Here is a 16,430-nt window from a genome sequence, read left to right as displayed (position 1 = left end):
TGCTGCTTGACTCACAGAAACGACAATGTTGATACTCTGACTCTTCTTCTTAAAATGCATGTTAAAATGCGGAATGTTTTCAAATTCCATGAATTCGCAGGTCTGTACAGAACAAGACGACTATCTGGTCTCACAAAATGTTGCTGGTTCTCGTAGAACAAAGAAGAGTTTGATCAACTATGTCATTCATGCCGACAAAGCTCAGGAGGGGCGATCGTTAGGTTGAATATCTAAATTTCCCGGGTTATATCCCGAGTTTCGACAGATGTCAGTTTATTCATATACCTACAGAATCACAGGTACAAATATTGCAGTTAAAGTTTATGCTTTTCAAATCCGTGCACGAAAGGGGGTGCCCAAATCAGAATGAAAGTCACGGGGGGAGTAATCAAAACATCGCAAAAGAAAAATACACTGCATTAAACAAATCATTTGGAGCGGTCTAAAATGAGCAATCCAGGTTCGATTCATTGTTTTGCCCTTTCGATGGCAGCAGTGTAAAAAAATGACCTGCACATTTCTCTGCTGGCTTCGGGTAGCAAACAAGAAGCAGCGATTTCCCATATGATCTAGTGGTTACGATTCCCGTTTTTTCACCCAGGTGACCAGGGTTCAACTCCCTGTATGCGAATTCATTTATTTACTTGTGGAGGTAATTGTCAGATAAAAGGATTGAAAAATGAAACCCCACATTGTAGGATGGGGAGACTTATAACTAGTGACCATTATATAAAAAAAAATAAATAACGTTTGCTTATGTTAGATGCAAGAGAGCGAGACAGATAGATTTGCATCTTGGTATCCCATCACTCCTATGTGCACCAAAGCAATGACGGTCTACACTTCAGTTCATATATAATCGGAATAAAAAAGTGGACTCTGTTGCATTGTGAGGCTGCAGTGTCGATAACATAAACCTCTACGTTTGAGGGATCATTTAACTGTACTGTATTATATCGCAGTAACTTGCCCACCGGCAAGTCAAATGTCTTTGCTGTAGGGGGTAGCATTTAGTTATCCCAAGTTCTGTAGCTTTGCGCAGTGGCAGTATCATAGCCCATGAGGTTTGTCCGAGGCGTGATTATTGCTAGTTGAAAACTTTAACCAATACCCCGCCGTGGTGACTTGAAATATAGTCGCCGCTGGCAATTTTTGACAGTCTCACAGAGTCTGCTATCATGTAGTTGAAAGAACAGAACAAATGTTGACGCTTTGACATTCTGGGTTTGGTTTTGTATTCTACTGATTGGGCACAACATTTGAGTTGATCTTTTTACTCTTTATAACATACAAGTGTATTTACAAGGTTAGGGGCCGTTTCTCCTGTTGTGTCAATTATATTACTATGCAGCTGGCAGGCATTCGGAACGCGCACGCTAACAACGCGTCATCTTTCATTTTACAAAACACGGGGCATTCGACACGGAGAAAACCTTCTAGACAAATACTAAAAGAGCTAAACATCAATTTGCCTCCCCAGCCATGTTAATAGATATCTGGCTTTTTTGCAGTAGCATTAAAGTTGTGGTGACACACGAAAAAGAAACACGGAAATCTGTTTTGGGGTTGGGGAGTTAACCTACCAAACAATTTACGCACATGAATATATCATGAAAACAGCCATGCATGGAGGTCATGGGAACTCTCCGTTCTATTGCTTTCCTTTCTCCCAGATATATCATGCACATTATGTAACTTCTCTTCAAAGGCAATTTTAGTATTCAGACTGTAGTTGCAAAAATAATACAATATCTTTTGACTAGAGTTCATCTTTTAAAAACAACTACTTTGCCAACAGAAGAAAAAAAAGGCTAACAGAAGACGGTTTCGCTCCGTCGACCTCTGGGTTATAAGGCTCAGCACGCTTCCGCTGCGCCACTCTGATACAGCTGCTTCTCGAATGAAACACCCATTAATAAAATAAAATAAATCAATCAATTCTCAGTGCAACTTTTTGACGCAGTCTGCTGCTGGACTCACAGAGAGCGGAGAAGACCGCAACAAAAAAACGAACAAGCACATGTTTCCACCCGGTTTCGAACCGGGGACCTTTCGCGTGTTAGGCGAACGTGATAACCACTACACTATGGAAACTTTCACATGTACATTGTTACATTCAGCTGGGCTTTAAGTGAAGACTGCCTTGCACTGCAGGATCCAAAATGGGTAATCGGCACTGTATGCTTAGAGCGCAACACACGGATCGTTTGTTAAGCAACATGTTTCCATAGTGTAGTGGTTATCACGTTCGCCTCACACGCGAAAGGTCCCCGTTTCGAAACCGGGTGGAAACACAGCACGGCATCTTTTTTTCACTGTATGTATTTATTCTCCCCAGGTAAACAGCCACCCAGACCAGAACGATGTATTTGTAGTGTGCATGGTGCATTGTCAATGCAAGTCTGACTGTATATTAAACGGAGTGAGAATGCACTCTGCAACGTTTTGGCTTCGACTGCTGCTTGACTCACAGAAACGACAATGTTGATACTCTGACTCTTCTTCTTAAAATGCATGTTAAAATGCGGAATGTTTTCAAATTCCATGAATTCGCAGGTCTGTACAGAACAAGACGACTATCTGGTCTCACAAAATGTTGCTGGTTCTCGTAGAACAAAGAAGAGTTTGATCAACTATGTCATTCATGCCGACAAAGCTCAGGAGGGCGATCGTTAGGTTGAATATCTAAATTTCCCGGGTTATATCCCGAGTTTCGACAGATGTCAGTTTATTCATATACCTACAGAATCACAGGTACAAATATTGCAGTTAAAGTTTATGCTTTTCAAATCCGTGCACGAAAGGGGGGTGCCCAAATCAGAATGAAAGTCACGGGGGGAGTAATCAAAACATCGCAAAAGAAAAATACACTGCATTAAACAAATCATTTGGAGCGGTCTAAAATGAGCAATCCAGGTTCGATTCATTGTTTTGCCCTTTCGATGGCAGCAGTGTAAAAAAATGACCTGCACATTTCTCTGCTGGCTTCGGGTAGCAAACAAGAAGCAGTGATTTCCCATATGATCTAGTGGTTACGATTCCCGTTTTTTCACCCAGGTGACCAGGGTTCAACTCCCTGTATGCGAATTCATTTATTTACTTGTGGAGGTAATTGTCAGATAAAAGGATTGAAAATGAAACCCCACATTGTAGGATGGGGAGACTTATAACTAGTGACCATTATATAAAAAAAATAAATAACGTTTGCTTATGTTAGATGCAAGAGAGCGAGACAGATAGATTTGCATCTTGGTATCCCATCACTCCTATGTGCACCAAAGCAATGACGGTCTACACTTCAGTTCATATATAATCGGAATAAAAAGTGGACTCTGTTGCATTGTGAGGCTGCAGTGTCGATAACATAAACCTCTACGTTTGAGGGATCATTTAACTGTACTGTATTATATCGCAGTAACTTGCCCACCGGCAAGTCAAATGTCTTTGCTGTAGGGGGTAGCATTTAGTTATCCCAAGTTCTGTAGCTTTGCGCAGTGGCAGTATCATAGCCCATGAGGTTTGTCCGAGGCGTGATTATTGCTAGTTGAAAACTTTAACCAATACCCCGCCGTGGTGACTTGAAATATAGTCGCCGCTGGCAATTTTTGACAGTCTCACAGAGTCTGCTATCATGTAGTTGAAAGAACAGAACAAATGTTGACGCTTTGACATTCTGGGTTGGTTTTGTATTCTACTGATTGGGCACAACATTTGAGTTGATCTTTTTACTCTTTATAACATACAAGTGTATTTACAAGGTTAGGGGCCGTTTCTCCTGTTGTGTCAATTATATTACTATGCAGCTGGCAGGCATTCGGAACGCGCACGCTAACAACGCGTCATCTTTCATTTTACAAAACACGGGGCATTCGACACGGAGAAAACCTTCTAGACAAATACTAAAAGAGCTAAACATCAATTTGCCTCCCCAGCCATGTTAATAGATATCTGGCTTTTTTGCAGTAGCATTAAAGTTGTGGTGACACACGAAAAAGAAACATGGAAATCTGTTTTGGGGTTGGGGAGTTAACCTACCAAACAATTTACGCACATGAATATATCATGAAAACAGCCATGCATGGAGGTCATGGGAACTCTCCGTTCTATTGCTTTCCTTTCTCCCAGATATATCATGCACATTATGTAACTTCTCTTCAAAGGCAATTTTAGTATTCAGACTGTAGTTGCAAAAATAATACAATATCTTTTGACTAGAGTTCATCTTTTAAAAACAACTACTTTGCCAACAGAAGAAAAAAAAGGCTAACAGAAGACGGTTTCGCTCCGTCGACCTCTGGGTTATAAGGCTCAGCACGCTTCCGCTGCGCCACTCTGATACAGCTGCTTCTCGAATGAAACACCCATTAATAAAATAAAATAAATCAATCAATTCTCAGTGCAACTTTTTGACGCAGTCTGCTGCTGGACTCACAGAGAGCGGAGAAGACCGCAACAAAAAAACGAACAAGCACATGTTTCCACCCGGTTTCGAACCGGGGACCTTTCGCGTGTTAGGCGAACGTGATAACCACTACACTATGGAAACTTTCACATGTACATTGTTACATTCAGCTGGGCTTTAAGTGAAGACTGCCTTGCACTGCAGGATCCAAAATGGGTAATCGGCACTGTATGCTTAGAGCGCAACACACGGATCGTTTGTTAAGCAACATGTTTCCATAGTGTAGTGGTTATCACGTTCGCCTCACACGCGAAAGGTCCCCGGTTCGAAACCGGGTGGAAACACAGCACGGCATATTTTTTTCACTGTATGTATTTATTCTCCCCAGGTAAACAGCCACCCAGACCAGAACGATGTATTTGTAGTGTGCATGGTGCATTGTCAATGCAAGTCTGACTGTATATTAAACGGAGTGAGAATGCACTCTGCAACGTTTTGGCTTCGACTGCTGCTTGACTCACAGAAACGACAATGTTGATACTCTGACTCTTCTTCTTAAAATGCATGTTAAAATGCGGAATGTTTTCAAATTCCATGAATTCGCAGGTCTGTACAGAACAAGACGACTATCTGGTCTCACAAAATGTTGCTGGTTCTCGTAGAACAAAGAAGAGTTTGATCAACTATGTCATTCATGCCGACAAAGCTCAGGAGGGCGATCGTTAGGTTGAATATCTAAATTTCCCGGGTTATATCCCGAGTTTCGACAGATGTCAGTTTATTCATATACCTACAGAATCACAGGTACAAATATTGCAGTTAAAGTTTATGCTTTTCAAATCCGTGCACGAAAGGGGGTGCCCAAATCAGAATGAAAGTCACGGGGGGAGTAATCAAAACATCGCAAAAGAAAAATACACTGCATTAAACAAATCATTTGGAGCGGTCTAAAATGAGCAATCCAGGTTCGATTCATTGTTTTGCCCTTTCGATGGCAGCAGTGTAAAAAAATGACCTGCACATTTCTCTGCTGGCTTCGGGTAGCAAACAAGAAGCAGCGATTTCCCATATGATCTAGTGGTTACGATTCCCGTTTTTTCACCCAGGTGACCAGGGTTCAACTCCCTGTATGCGAATTCATTTATTTACTTGTGGAGGTAATTGTCAGATAAAAGGATTGAAAAATGAAACCCCACATTGTAGGATGGGGAGACTTATAACTAGTGACCATTATATAAAAAAAATAAATAACGTTTGCTTATGTTAGATGCAAGAGAGCGAGACAGATAGATTTGCATCTTGGTATCCCATCACTCCTATGTGCACCAAAGCAATGACGGTCTACACTTCAGTTCATATATAATCGGAATAAAAAGGTGGACTCTGTTGCATTGTGAGGCTGCAGTGTCGATAACATAAACCTCTACGTTTGAGGGATCATTTAACTGTACTGTATTATATCGCAGTAACTTGCCCACCGGCAAGTCAAATGTCTTTGCTGTAGGGGGTAGCATTTAGTTATCCCAAGTTCTGTAGCTTTGCGCAGTGGCAGTATCATAGCCCATGAGGTTTGTCCGAGGCGTGATTATTGCTAGTTGAAAACTTTAACCAATACCCCGCCGTGGTGACTTGAAATATAGTCGCCGCTGGCAATTTTTGACAGTCTCACAGAGTCTGCTATCATGTAGTTGAAAGAACAGAACAAATGTTGACGCTTTGACATTCTGGGTTTGGTTTTGTATTCTACTGATTGGGCACAACATTTGAGTTGATCTTTTTACTCTTTATAACATACAAGTGTATTTACAAGGTTAGGGGCCGTTTCTCCTGTTGTGTCAATTATATTACTATGCAGCTGGCAGGCATTCGGAACGCGCACGCTAACAACGCGTCATCTTTCATTTTACAAAACACGGGGCATTCGACACGGAGAAAACCTTCTAGACAAATACTAAAAGAGCTAAACATCAATTTGCCTCCCCAGCCATGTTAATAGATATCTGGCTTTTTTGCAGTAGCATTAAAGTTGTGGTGACACACGAAAAAGAAACATGGAAATCTGTTTTGGGGTTGGGGAGTTAACCTACCAAACAATTTACGCACATGAATATATCATGAAAACAGCCATGCATGGAGGTCATGGGAACTCTCCGTTCTATTGCTTTCCTTTCTCCCAGATATATCATGCACATTATGTAACTTCTCTTCAAAGGCAATTTTAGTATTCAGACTGTAGTTGCAAAAATAATACAATATCTTTTGACTAGAGTTCATCTTTTAAAAACAACTACTTTGCCAACAGAAGAAAAAAAAGGCTAACAGAAGACGGTTTCGCTCCGTCGACCTCTGGGTTATAAGGCTCAGCACGCTTCCGCTGCGCCACTCTGATACAGCTGCTTCTCGAATGAAACACCCATTAATAAAATAAAATAAATCAATCAATTCTCAGTGCAACTTTTTGACGCAGTCTGCTGCTGGACTCACAGAGAGCGGAGAAGACCGCAACAAAAAAACGAACAAGCACATGTTTCCACCCGGTTTCGAACCGGGGACCTTTCGCGTGTTAGGCGAACGTGATAACCACTACACTATGGAAACTTTCACATGTACATTGTTACATTCAGCTGGGCTTTAAGTGAAGACTGCCTTGCACTGCAGGATCCAAAATGGGTAATCGGCACTGTATGCTTAGAGCGCAACACACGGATCGTTTGTTAAGCAACATGTTTCCATAGTGTAGTGGTTATCACGTTCGCCTCACACGCGAAAGGTCCCCGGTTCGAAACCGGGTGGAAACACAGCACGGCATATTTTTTTCACTGTATGTATTTATTCTCCCCAGGTAAACAGCCACCCAGACCAGAACGATGTATTTGTAGTGTGCATGGTGCATTGTCAATGCAAGTCTGACTGTATATTAAACGGAGTGAGAATGCACTCTGCAACGTTTTGGCTTCGACTGCTGCTTGACTCACAGAAACGACAATGTTGATACTCTGACTCTTCTTCTTAAAATGCATGTTAAAATGCGGAATGTTTTCAAATTCCATGAATTCGCAGGTCTGTACAGAACAAGACGACTATCTGGTCTCACAAAATGTTGCTGGTTCTCGTAGAACAAAGAAGAGTTTGATCAACTATGTCATTCATGCCGACAAAGCTCAGGAGGGCGATCGTTAGGTTGAATATCTAAATTTCCCGGGTTATATCCCGAGTTTCGACAGATGTCAGTTTATTCATATACCTACAGAATCACAGGTACAAATATTGCAGTTAAAGTTTATGCTTTTCAAATCCGTGCACGAAAGGGGGTGCCCAAATCAGAATGAAAGTCACGGGGGGAGTAATCAAAACATCGCAAAAGAAAAATACACTGCATTAAACAAATCATTTGGAGCGGTCTAAAATGAGCAATCCAGGTTCGATTCATTGTTTTGCCCTTTCGATGGCAGCAGTGTAAAAAAATGACCTGCACATTTCTCTGCTGGCTTCGGGTAGCAAACAAGAAGCAGCGATTTCCCATATGATCTAGTGGTTACGATTCCCGTTTTTTCACCCAGGTGACCAGGGTTCAACTCCCTGTATGCGAATTCATTTATTTACTTGTGGAGGTAATTGTCAGATAAAAGGATTGAAAAATGAAACCCCACATTGTAGGATGGGGAGACTTATAACTAGTGACCATTATATAAAAAAAATAAATAACGTTTGCTTATGTTAGATGCAAGAGAGCGAGACAGATAGATTTGCATCTTGGTATCCCATCACTCCTATGTGCACCAAAGCAATGACGGTCTACACTTCAGTTCATATATAATCGGAATAAAAAAGTGGACTCTGTTGCATTGTGAGGCTGCAGTGTCGATAACATAAACCTCTACGTTTGAGGGATCATTTAACTGTACTGTATTATATCGCAGTAACTTGCCCACCGGCAAGTCAAATGTCTTTGCTGTAGGGGGTAGCATTTAGTTATCCCAAGTTCTGTAGCTTTGCGCAGTGGCAGTATCATAGCCCATGAGGTTTGTCCGAGGCGTGATTATTGCTAGTTGAAAACTTTAACCAATACCCCGCCGTGGTGACTTGAAATATAGTCGCCGCTGGCAATTTTTGACAGTCTCACAGAGTCTGCTATCATGTAGTTGAAAGAACAGAACAAATGTTGACGCTTTGACATTCTGGGTTTGGTTTTGTATTCTACTGATTGGGCACAACATTTGAGTTGATCTTTTTACTCTTTATAACATACAAGTGTATTTACAAGGTTAGGGGCCGTTTCTCCTGTTGTGTCAATTATATTACTATGCAGCTGGCAGGCATTCGGAACGCGCACGCTAACAACGCGTCATCTTTCATTTTACAAAACACGGGGCACTCGACACGGAGAAAACCTTCTAGACAAATACTAAAAGAGCTAAACATCAATTTGCCTCCCCAGCCATGTTAATAGATATCTGGCTTTTTTGCAGTAGCATTAAAGTTGTGGTGACACACGAAAAAGAAACACGGAAATCTGTTTTGGGGTTGGGGAGTTAACCTACCAAACAATTTACGCACATGAATATATCATGAAAACAGCCATGCATGGAGGTCATGGGAACTCTCCGTTCTATTGCTTTCCTTTCTCCCAGATATATCATGCACATTATGTAACTTCTCTTCAAAGGCAATTTTAGTATTCAGACTGTAGTTGCAAAAATAATACAATATCTTTTGACTAGAGTTCATCTTTTAAAAACAACTACTTTGCCAACAGAAGAAAAAAAAGGCTAACAGAAGACGGTTTCGCTCCGTCGACCTCTGGGTTATAAGGCTCAGCACGCTTCCGCTGCGCCACTCTGATACAGCTGCTTCTCGAATGAAACACCCATTAATAAAATAAAATAAATCAATCAATTCTCAGTGCAACTTTTTGACGCAGTCTGCTGCTGGACTCACAGAGAGCGGAGAAGACCGCAACAAAAAAACGAACAAGCACATGTTTCCACCCGGTTTCGAACCGGGGACCTTTCGCGTGTTAGGCGAACGTGATAACCACTACACTATGGAAACTTTCACATGTACATTGTTACATTCAGCTGGGCTTTAAGTGAAGACTGCCTTGCACTGCAGGATCCAAAATGGGTAATCGGCACTGTATGCTTAGAGCGCAACACACGGATCGTTTGTTAAGCAACATGTTTCCATAGTGTAGTGGTTATCACGTTCGCCTCACACGCGAAAGGTCCCCGGTTCGAAACCGGGTGGAAACACAGCACGGCATATTTTTTTCACTGTATGTATTTATTCTCCCCAGGTAAACAGCCACCCAGACCAGAACGATGTATTTGTAGTGTGCATGGTGCATTGTCAATGCAAGTCTGACTGTATATTAAACGGAGTGAGAATGCACTCTGCAACGTTTTGGCTTCGACTGCTGCTTGACTCACAGAAACGACAATGTTGATACTCTGACTCTTCTTCTTAAAATGCATGTTAAAATGCGGAATGTTTTCAAATTCCATGAATTCGCAGGTCTGTACAGAACAAGACGACTATCTGGTCTCACAAAATGTTGCTGGTTCTCGTAGAACAAAGAAGAGTTTGATCAACTATGTCATTCATGCCGACAAAGCTCAGGAGGGCGATCGTTAGGTTGAATATCTAAATTTCCCGGGTTATATCCCGAGTTTCGACAGATGTCAGTTTATTCATATACCTACAGAATCACAGGTACAAATATTGCAGTTAAAGTTTATGCTTTTCAAATCCGTGCACGAAAGGGGGTGCCCAAATCAGAATGAAAGTCACGGGGGGAGTAATCAAAACATCGCAAAAGAAAAATACACTGCATTAAACAAATCATTTGGAGCGGTCTAAAATGAGCAATCCAGGTTCGATTCATTGTTTTGCCCTTTCGATGGCAGCAGTGTAAAAAAATGACCTGCACATTTCTCTGCTGGCTTCGGGTAGCAAACAAGAAGCAGTGATTTCCCATATGATCTAGTGGTTACGATTCCCGTTTTTTCACCCAGGTGACCAGGGTTCAACTCCCTGTATGCGAATTCATTTATTTACTTGTGGAGGTAATTGTCAGATAAAAGGATTGAAAAATGAAACCCCACATTGTAGGATGGGGAGACTTATAACTAGTGACCATTATATAAAAAAAATAAATAACGTTTGCTTATGTTAGATGCAAGAGAGCGAGACAGATAGATTTGCATCTTGGTATCCCATCACTCCTATGTGCACCAAAGCAATGACGGTCTACACTTCAGTTCATATATAATCGGAATAAAAAGGTGGACTCTGTTGCATTGTGAGGCTGCAGTGTCGATAACATAAACCTCTACGTTTGAGGGATCATTTAACTGTACTGTATTATATCGCAGTAACTTGCCCACCGGCAAGTCAAATGTCTTTGCTGTAGGGGGTAGCATTTAGTTATCCCAAGTTCTGTAGCTTTGCGCAGTGGCAGTATCATAGCCCATGAGGTTTGTCCGAGGCGTGATTATTGCTAGTTGAAAACTTTAACCAATACCCCGCCGTGGTGACTTGAAATATAGTCGCCGCTGGCAATTTTTGACAGTCTCACAGAGTCTGCTATCATGTAGTTGAAAGAACAGAACAAATGTTGACGCTTTGACATTCTGGGTTTGGTTTTGTATTCTACTGATTGGGCACAACATTTGAGTTGATCTTTTTACTCTTTATAACATACAAGTGTATTTACAAGGTTAGGGGCCGTTTCTCCTGTTGTGTCAATTATATTACTATGCAGCTGGCAGGCATTCGGAACGCGCACGCTAACAACGCGTCATCTTTCATTTTACAAAACACGGGGCATTCGACACGGAGAAAACCTTCTAGACAAATACTAAAAGAGCTAAACATCAATTTGCCTCCCCAGCCATGTTAATAGATATCTGGCTTTTTTGCAGTAGCATTAAAGTTGTGGTGACACACGAAAAAGAAACATGGAAATCTGTTTTGGGGTTGGGGAGTTAACCTACCAAACAATTTACGCACATGAATATATCATGAAAACAGCCATGCATGGAGGTCATGGGAACTCTCCGTTCTATTGCTTTCCTTTCTCCCAGATATATCATGCACATTATGTAACTTCTCTTCAAAGGCAATTTTAGTATTCAGACTGTAGTTGCAAAAATAATACAATATCTTTTGACTAGAGTTCATCTTTTAAAAACAACTACTTTGCCAACAGAAGAAAAAAAAAGGCTAACAGAAGACGGTTTCGCTCCGTCGACCTCTGGGTTATAAGGCTCAGCACGCTTCCGCTGCGCCACTCTGATACAGCTGCTTCTCGAATGAAACACCCATTAATAAAATAAAATAAATCAATCAATTCTCAGTGCAACTTTTTGACGCAGTCTGCTGCTGGACTCACAGAGAGCGGAGAAGACCGCAACAAAAAAACGAACAAGCACATGTTTCCACCCGGTTTCGAACCGGGGACCTTTCGCGTGTTAGGCGAACGTGATAACCACTACACTATGGAAACTTTCACATGTACATTGTTACATTCAGCTGGGCTTTAAGTGAAGACTGCCTTGCACTGCAGGATCCAAAATGGGTAATCGGCACTGTATGCTTAGAGCGCAACACACGGATCGTTTGTTAAGCAACATGTTTCCATAGTGTAGTGGTTATCACGTTCGCCTCACACGCGAAAGGTCCCCGGTTCGAAACCGGGTGGAAACACAGCACGGCATATTTTTTTCACTGTATGTATTTATTCTCCCCAGGTAAACAGCCACCCAGACCAGAACGATGTATTTGTAGTGTGCATGGTGCATTGTCAATGCAAGTCTGACTGTATATTAAACGGAGTGAGAATGCACTCTGCAACGTTTTGGCTTCGACTGCTGCTTGACTCACAGAAACGACAATGTTGATACTCTGACTCTTCTTCTTAAAATGCATGTTAAAATGCGGAATGTTTTCAAATTCCATGAATTCGCAGGTCTGTACAGAACAAGACGACTATCTGGTCTCACAAAATGTTGCTGGTTCTCGTAGAACAAAGAAGAGTTTGATCAACTATGTCATTCATGCCGACAAAGCTCAGGAGGGCGATCGTTAGGTTGAATATCTAAATTTCCCGGGTTATATCCCGAGTTTCGACAGATGTCAGTTTATTCATATACCTACAGAATCACAGGTACAAATATTGCAGTTAAAGTTTATGCTTTTCAAATCCGTGCACGAAAGGGGGTGCCCAAATCAGAATGAAAGTCACGGGGGGAGTAATCAAAACATCGCAAAAGAAAAATACACTGCATTAAACAAATCATTTGGAGCGGTCTAAAATGAGCAATCCAGGTTCGATTCATTGTTTTGCCCTTTCGATGGCAGCAGTGTAAAAAAATGACCTGCACATTTCTCTGCTGGCTTCGGGTAGCAAACAAGAAGCAGCGATTTCCCATATGATCTAGTGGTTACGATTCCCGTTTTTTCACCCAGGTGACCAGGGTTCAACTCCCTGTATGCGAATTCATTTATTTACTTGTGGAGGTAATTGTCAGATAAAAGGATTGAAAAATGAAACCCCACATTGTAGGATGGGGAGACTTATAACTAGTGACCATTATATAAAAAAAATAAATAACGTTTGCTTATGTTAGATGCAAGAGAGCGAGACAGATAGATTTGCATCTTGGTATCCCATCACTCCTATGTGCACCAAAGCAATGACGGTCTACACTTCAGTTCATATATAATCGGAATAAAAAAGTGGACTCTGTTGCATTGTGAGGCTGCAGTGTCGATAACATAAACCTCTACGTTTGAGGGATCATTTAACTGTACTGTATTATATCGCAGTAACTTGCCCACCGGCAAGTCAAATGTCTTTGCTGTAGGGGGTAGCATTTAGTTATCCCAAGTTCTGTAGCTTTGCGCAGTGGCAGTATCATAGCCCATGAGGTTTGTCCGAGGCGTGATTATTGCTAGTTGAAAACTTTAACCAATACCCCGCCGTGGTGACTTGAAATATAGTCGCCGCTGGCAATTTTTGACAGTCTCACAGAGTCTGCTATCATGTAGTTGAAAGAACAGAACAAATGTTGACGCTTTGACATTCTGGGTTTGGTTTTGTATTCTACTGATTGGGCACAACATTTGAGTTGATCTTTTTACTCTTTATAACATACAAGTGTATTTACAAGGTTAGGGGCCGTTTCTCCTGTTGTGTCAATTATATTACTATGCAGCTGGCAGGCATTCGGAACGCGCACGCTAACAACGCGTCATCTTTCATTTTACAAAACACGGGGCATTCGACACGGAGAAAACCTTCTAGACAAATACTAAAAGAGCTAAACATCAATTTGCCTCCCCAGCCATGTTAATAGATATCTGGCTTTTTTGCAGTAGCATTAAAGTTGTGGTGACACACGAAAAAGAAACATGGAAATCTGTTTTGGGGTTGGGGAGTTAACCTACCAAACAATTTACGCACATGAATATATCATGAAAACAGCCATGCATGGAGGTCATGGGAACTCTCCGTTCTATTGCTTTCCTTTCTCCCAGATATATCATGCACATTATGTAACTTCTCTTCAAAGGCAATTTTAGTATTCAGACTGTAGTTGCAAAAATAATACAATATCTTTTGACTAGAGTTCATCTTTTAAAAACAACTACTTTGCCAACAGAAGAAAAAAAAGGCTAACAGAAGACGGTTTCGCTCCGTCGACCTCTGGGTTATAAGGCTCAGCACGCTTCCGCTGCGCCACTCTGATACAGCTGCTTCTCGAATGAAACACCCATTAATAAAATAAAATAAATCAATCAATTCTCAGTGCAACTTTTTGACGCAGTCTGCTGCTGGACTCACAGAGAGCGGAGAAGACCGCAACAAAAAAACGAACAAGCACATGTTTCCACCCGGTTTCGAACCGGGGACCTTTCGCGTGTTAGGCGAACGTGATAACCACTACACTATGGAAACTTTCACATGTACATTGTTACATTCAGCTGGGCTTTAAGTGAAGACTGCCTTGCACTGCAGGATCCAAAATGGGTAATCGGCACTGTATGCTTAGAGCGCAACACACGGATCGTTTGTTAAGCAACATGTTTCCATAGTGTAGTGGTTATCACGTTCGCCTCACACGCGAAAGGTCCCCGGTTCGAAACCGGGTGGAAACACAGCACGGCATCTTTTTTTCACTGTATGTATTTATTCTCCCCAGGTAAACAGCCACCCAGACCAGAACGATGTATTTGTAGTGTGCATGGTGCATTGTCAATGCAAGTCTGACTGTATATTAAACGGAGTGAGAATGCACTCTGCAACGTTTTGGCTTCGACTGCTGCTTGACTCACAGAAACGACAATGTTGATACTCTGACTCTTCTTCTTAAAATGCATGTTAAAATGCGGAATGTTTTCAAATTCCATGAATTCGCAGGTCTGTACAGAACAAGACGACTATCTGGTCTCACAAAATGTTGCTGGTTCTCGTAGAACAAAGAAGAGTTTGATCAACTATGTCATTCATGCCGACAAAGCTCAGGAGGGCGATCGTTAGGTTGAATATCTAAATTTCCCGGGTTATATCCCGAGTTTCGACAGATGTCAGTTTATTCATATACCTACAGAATCACAGGTACAAATATTGCAGTTAAAGTTTATGCTTTTCAAATCCGTGCACGAAAGGGGGTGCCCAAATCAGAATGAAAGTCACGGGGGGAGTAATCAAAACATCGCAAAAGAAAAATACACTGCATTAAACAAATCATTTGGAGCGGTCTAAAATGAGCAATCCAGGTTCGATTCATTGTTTTGCCCTTTCGATGGCAGCAGTGTAAAAAAATGACCTGCACATTTCTCTGCTGGCTTCGGGTAGCAAACAAGAAGCAGTGATTTCCCATATGATCTAGTGGTTACGATTCCCGTTTTTTCACCCAGGTGACCAGGGTTCAACTCCCTGTATGCGAATTCATTTATTTACTTGTGGAGGTAATTGTCAGATAAAAGGATTGAAAAATGAAACCCCACATTGTAGGATGGGGAGACTTATAACTAGTGACCATTATATAAAAAAAAAAAATAACGTTTGCTTATGTTAGATGCAAGAGAGCGAGACAGATAGATTTGCATCTTGGTATCCCATCACTCCTATGTGCACCAAAGCAATGACGGTCTACACTTCAGTTCATATATAATCGGAATAAAAAAGTGGACTCTGTTGCATTGTGAGGCTGCAGTGTCGATAACATAAACCTCTACGTTTGAGGGATCATTTAACTGTACTGTATTATATCGCAGTAACTTGCCCACCGGCAAGTCAAATGTCTTTGCTGTAGGGGGTAGCATTTAGTTATCCCAAGTTCTGTAGCTTTGCGCAGTGGCAGTATCATAGCCCATGAGGTTTGTCCGAGGCGTGATTATTGCTAGTTGAAAACTTTAACCAATACCCCGCCGTGGTGACTTGAAATATAGTCGCCGCTGGCAATTTTTGACAGTCTCACAGAGTCTGCTATCATGTAGTTGAAAGAACAGAACAAATGTTGACGCTTTGACATTCTGGGTTTGGTTTTGTATTCTACTGATTGGGCACAACATTTGAGTTGATCTTTTTACTCTTTATAACATACAAGTGTATTTACAAGGTTAGGGGCCGTTTCTCCTGTTGTGTCAATTATATTACTATGCAGCTGGCAGGCATTCGGAACGCGCACGCTAACAACGCGTCATCTTTCATTTTACAAAACACGGGGCATTCGACACGGAGAAAACCTTCTAGACAAATACTAAAAGAGCTAAACATCAATTTGCCTCCCCAGCCATGTTAATAGATATCTGGCTTTTTTGCAGTAGCATTAAAGTTGTGGTGACACACGAAAAAGAAACATGGAAATCTGTTTTGGGGTTGGGGAGTTAACCTACCAAACAATTTACGCACATGAATATATCATGAAAACAGCCATGCATGGAGGTCATGGGAACTCTCCGTTCTATTGCTTTCCTTTCTCCCAGATATATCATGCACATTATGTAACTTCTCTTCAAA

The 16,430-nt window shown here is 41.5% G+C and overlaps 26 non-coding genes across 26 annotated transcripts; 13 read left to right on the top strand and 13 right to left on the bottom strand.

The window, feature by feature from the left end:
- The first annotated feature begins 1,030 nt into the window (after window positions 1–1,030).
- LOC131730190 (U4 spliceosomal RNA) lies at window positions 1,031–1,170 on the top strand. The gene has a single exon (XR_009323951.1). It is a non-coding gene; the product is annotated as a U4 spliceosomal RNA (small nuclear RNA).
- Window positions 1,171–1,409: 239 nt separating this feature from the next.
- LOC131730150 (U7 small nuclear RNA) lies at window positions 1,410–1,466 on the bottom strand. Its single transcript, XR_009323911.1, has one exon. It is a non-coding gene; the product is annotated as a U7 small nuclear RNA (small nuclear RNA).
- A 555-nt stretch (window positions 1,467–2,021) lies between these two features.
- Window positions 2,022–2,094, bottom strand: trnav-aac (transfer RNA valine (anticodon AAC)). The gene has a single exon. It is a non-coding gene; the product is annotated as a tRNA-Val (tRNA).
- A 127-nt stretch (window positions 2,095–2,221) lies between these two features.
- trnav-cac (transfer RNA valine (anticodon CAC)) lies at window positions 2,222–2,294 on the top strand. The gene has a single exon. It is a non-coding gene; the product is annotated as a tRNA-Val (tRNA).
- A 1,189-nt stretch (window positions 2,295–3,483) lies between these two features.
- Window positions 3,484–3,623, top strand: LOC131730189 (U4 spliceosomal RNA). Its single transcript, XR_009323950.1, has one exon. It is a non-coding gene; the product is annotated as a U4 spliceosomal RNA (small nuclear RNA).
- Window positions 3,624–3,861: 238 nt separating this feature from the next.
- Window positions 3,862–3,918, bottom strand: LOC131730149 (U7 small nuclear RNA). The gene has a single exon (XR_009323910.1). It is a non-coding gene; the product is annotated as a U7 small nuclear RNA (small nuclear RNA).
- Window positions 3,919–4,473: 555 nt separating this feature from the next.
- Window positions 4,474–4,546, bottom strand: trnav-aac (transfer RNA valine (anticodon AAC)). Its single transcript has one exon. It is a non-coding gene; the product is annotated as a tRNA-Val (tRNA).
- Window positions 4,547–4,673: 127 nt separating this feature from the next.
- trnav-cac (transfer RNA valine (anticodon CAC)) lies at window positions 4,674–4,746 on the top strand. The gene has a single exon. It is a non-coding gene; the product is annotated as a tRNA-Val (tRNA).
- Window positions 4,747–5,936: 1,190 nt separating this feature from the next.
- LOC131730187 (U4 spliceosomal RNA) lies at window positions 5,937–6,076 on the top strand. Its single transcript, XR_009323948.1, has one exon. It is a non-coding gene; the product is annotated as a U4 spliceosomal RNA (small nuclear RNA).
- Window positions 6,077–6,315: 239 nt separating this feature from the next.
- Window positions 6,316–6,372, bottom strand: LOC131730147 (U7 small nuclear RNA). Its single transcript, XR_009323908.1, has one exon. It is a non-coding gene; the product is annotated as a U7 small nuclear RNA (small nuclear RNA).
- Window positions 6,373–6,927: 555 nt separating this feature from the next.
- trnav-aac (transfer RNA valine (anticodon AAC)) lies at window positions 6,928–7,000 on the bottom strand. The gene has a single exon. It is a non-coding gene; the product is annotated as a tRNA-Val (tRNA).
- A 127-nt stretch (window positions 7,001–7,127) lies between these two features.
- trnav-cac (transfer RNA valine (anticodon CAC)) lies at window positions 7,128–7,200 on the top strand. The gene has a single exon. It is a non-coding gene; the product is annotated as a tRNA-Val (tRNA).
- Window positions 7,201–8,390: 1,190 nt separating this feature from the next.
- Window positions 8,391–8,530, top strand: LOC131730186 (U4 spliceosomal RNA). The gene has a single exon (XR_009323947.1). It is a non-coding gene; the product is annotated as a U4 spliceosomal RNA (small nuclear RNA).
- Window positions 8,531–8,769: 239 nt separating this feature from the next.
- On the bottom strand, window positions 8,770–8,826 carry LOC131730157 (U7 small nuclear RNA). Its single transcript, XR_009323918.1, has one exon. It is a non-coding gene; the product is annotated as a U7 small nuclear RNA (small nuclear RNA).
- A 555-nt stretch (window positions 8,827–9,381) lies between these two features.
- On the bottom strand, window positions 9,382–9,454 carry trnav-aac (transfer RNA valine (anticodon AAC)). Its single transcript has one exon. It is a non-coding gene; the product is annotated as a tRNA-Val (tRNA).
- A 127-nt stretch (window positions 9,455–9,581) lies between these two features.
- trnav-cac (transfer RNA valine (anticodon CAC)) lies at window positions 9,582–9,654 on the top strand. The gene has a single exon. It is a non-coding gene; the product is annotated as a tRNA-Val (tRNA).
- A 1,190-nt stretch (window positions 9,655–10,844) lies between these two features.
- Window positions 10,845–10,984, top strand: LOC131730185 (U4 spliceosomal RNA). The gene has a single exon (XR_009323946.1). It is a non-coding gene; the product is annotated as a U4 spliceosomal RNA (small nuclear RNA).
- A 239-nt stretch (window positions 10,985–11,223) lies between these two features.
- LOC131730146 (U7 small nuclear RNA) lies at window positions 11,224–11,280 on the bottom strand. The gene has a single exon (XR_009323907.1). It is a non-coding gene; the product is annotated as a U7 small nuclear RNA (small nuclear RNA).
- Window positions 11,281–11,836: 556 nt separating this feature from the next.
- trnav-aac (transfer RNA valine (anticodon AAC)) lies at window positions 11,837–11,909 on the bottom strand. Its single transcript has one exon. It is a non-coding gene; the product is annotated as a tRNA-Val (tRNA).
- Window positions 11,910–12,036: 127 nt separating this feature from the next.
- On the top strand, window positions 12,037–12,109 carry trnav-cac (transfer RNA valine (anticodon CAC)). The gene has a single exon. It is a non-coding gene; the product is annotated as a tRNA-Val (tRNA).
- A 1,190-nt stretch (window positions 12,110–13,299) lies between these two features.
- On the top strand, window positions 13,300–13,439 carry LOC131730184 (U4 spliceosomal RNA). Its single transcript, XR_009323945.1, has one exon. It is a non-coding gene; the product is annotated as a U4 spliceosomal RNA (small nuclear RNA).
- Window positions 13,440–13,678: 239 nt separating this feature from the next.
- Window positions 13,679–13,735, bottom strand: LOC131730145 (U7 small nuclear RNA). Its single transcript, XR_009323906.1, has one exon. It is a non-coding gene; the product is annotated as a U7 small nuclear RNA (small nuclear RNA).
- A 555-nt stretch (window positions 13,736–14,290) lies between these two features.
- On the bottom strand, window positions 14,291–14,363 carry trnav-aac (transfer RNA valine (anticodon AAC)). The gene has a single exon. It is a non-coding gene; the product is annotated as a tRNA-Val (tRNA).
- Window positions 14,364–14,490: 127 nt separating this feature from the next.
- Window positions 14,491–14,563, top strand: trnav-cac (transfer RNA valine (anticodon CAC)). Its single transcript has one exon. It is a non-coding gene; the product is annotated as a tRNA-Val (tRNA).
- Window positions 14,564–15,753: 1,190 nt separating this feature from the next.
- Window positions 15,754–15,893, top strand: LOC131730183 (U4 spliceosomal RNA). The gene has a single exon (XR_009323944.1). It is a non-coding gene; the product is annotated as a U4 spliceosomal RNA (small nuclear RNA).
- Window positions 15,894–16,132: 239 nt separating this feature from the next.
- Window positions 16,133–16,189, bottom strand: LOC131730144 (U7 small nuclear RNA). The gene has a single exon (XR_009323905.1). It is a non-coding gene; the product is annotated as a U7 small nuclear RNA (small nuclear RNA).
- Window positions 16,190–16,430: the final 241 nt, after the last annotated feature.

The sequence above is a fragment of the Acipenser ruthenus genome, unplaced genomic scaffold (assembly GCF_902713425.1).
Source record: "Acipenser ruthenus unplaced genomic scaffold, fAciRut3.2 maternal haplotype, whole genome shotgun sequence".
NCBI lineage: Eukaryota > Metazoa > Chordata > Actinopteri > Acipenseriformes > Acipenseridae > Acipenser > Acipenser ruthenus.
Note: the sequence above shows the minus strand (reverse complement) of the source record. Positions and strands in the feature narration are given on the sequence as shown.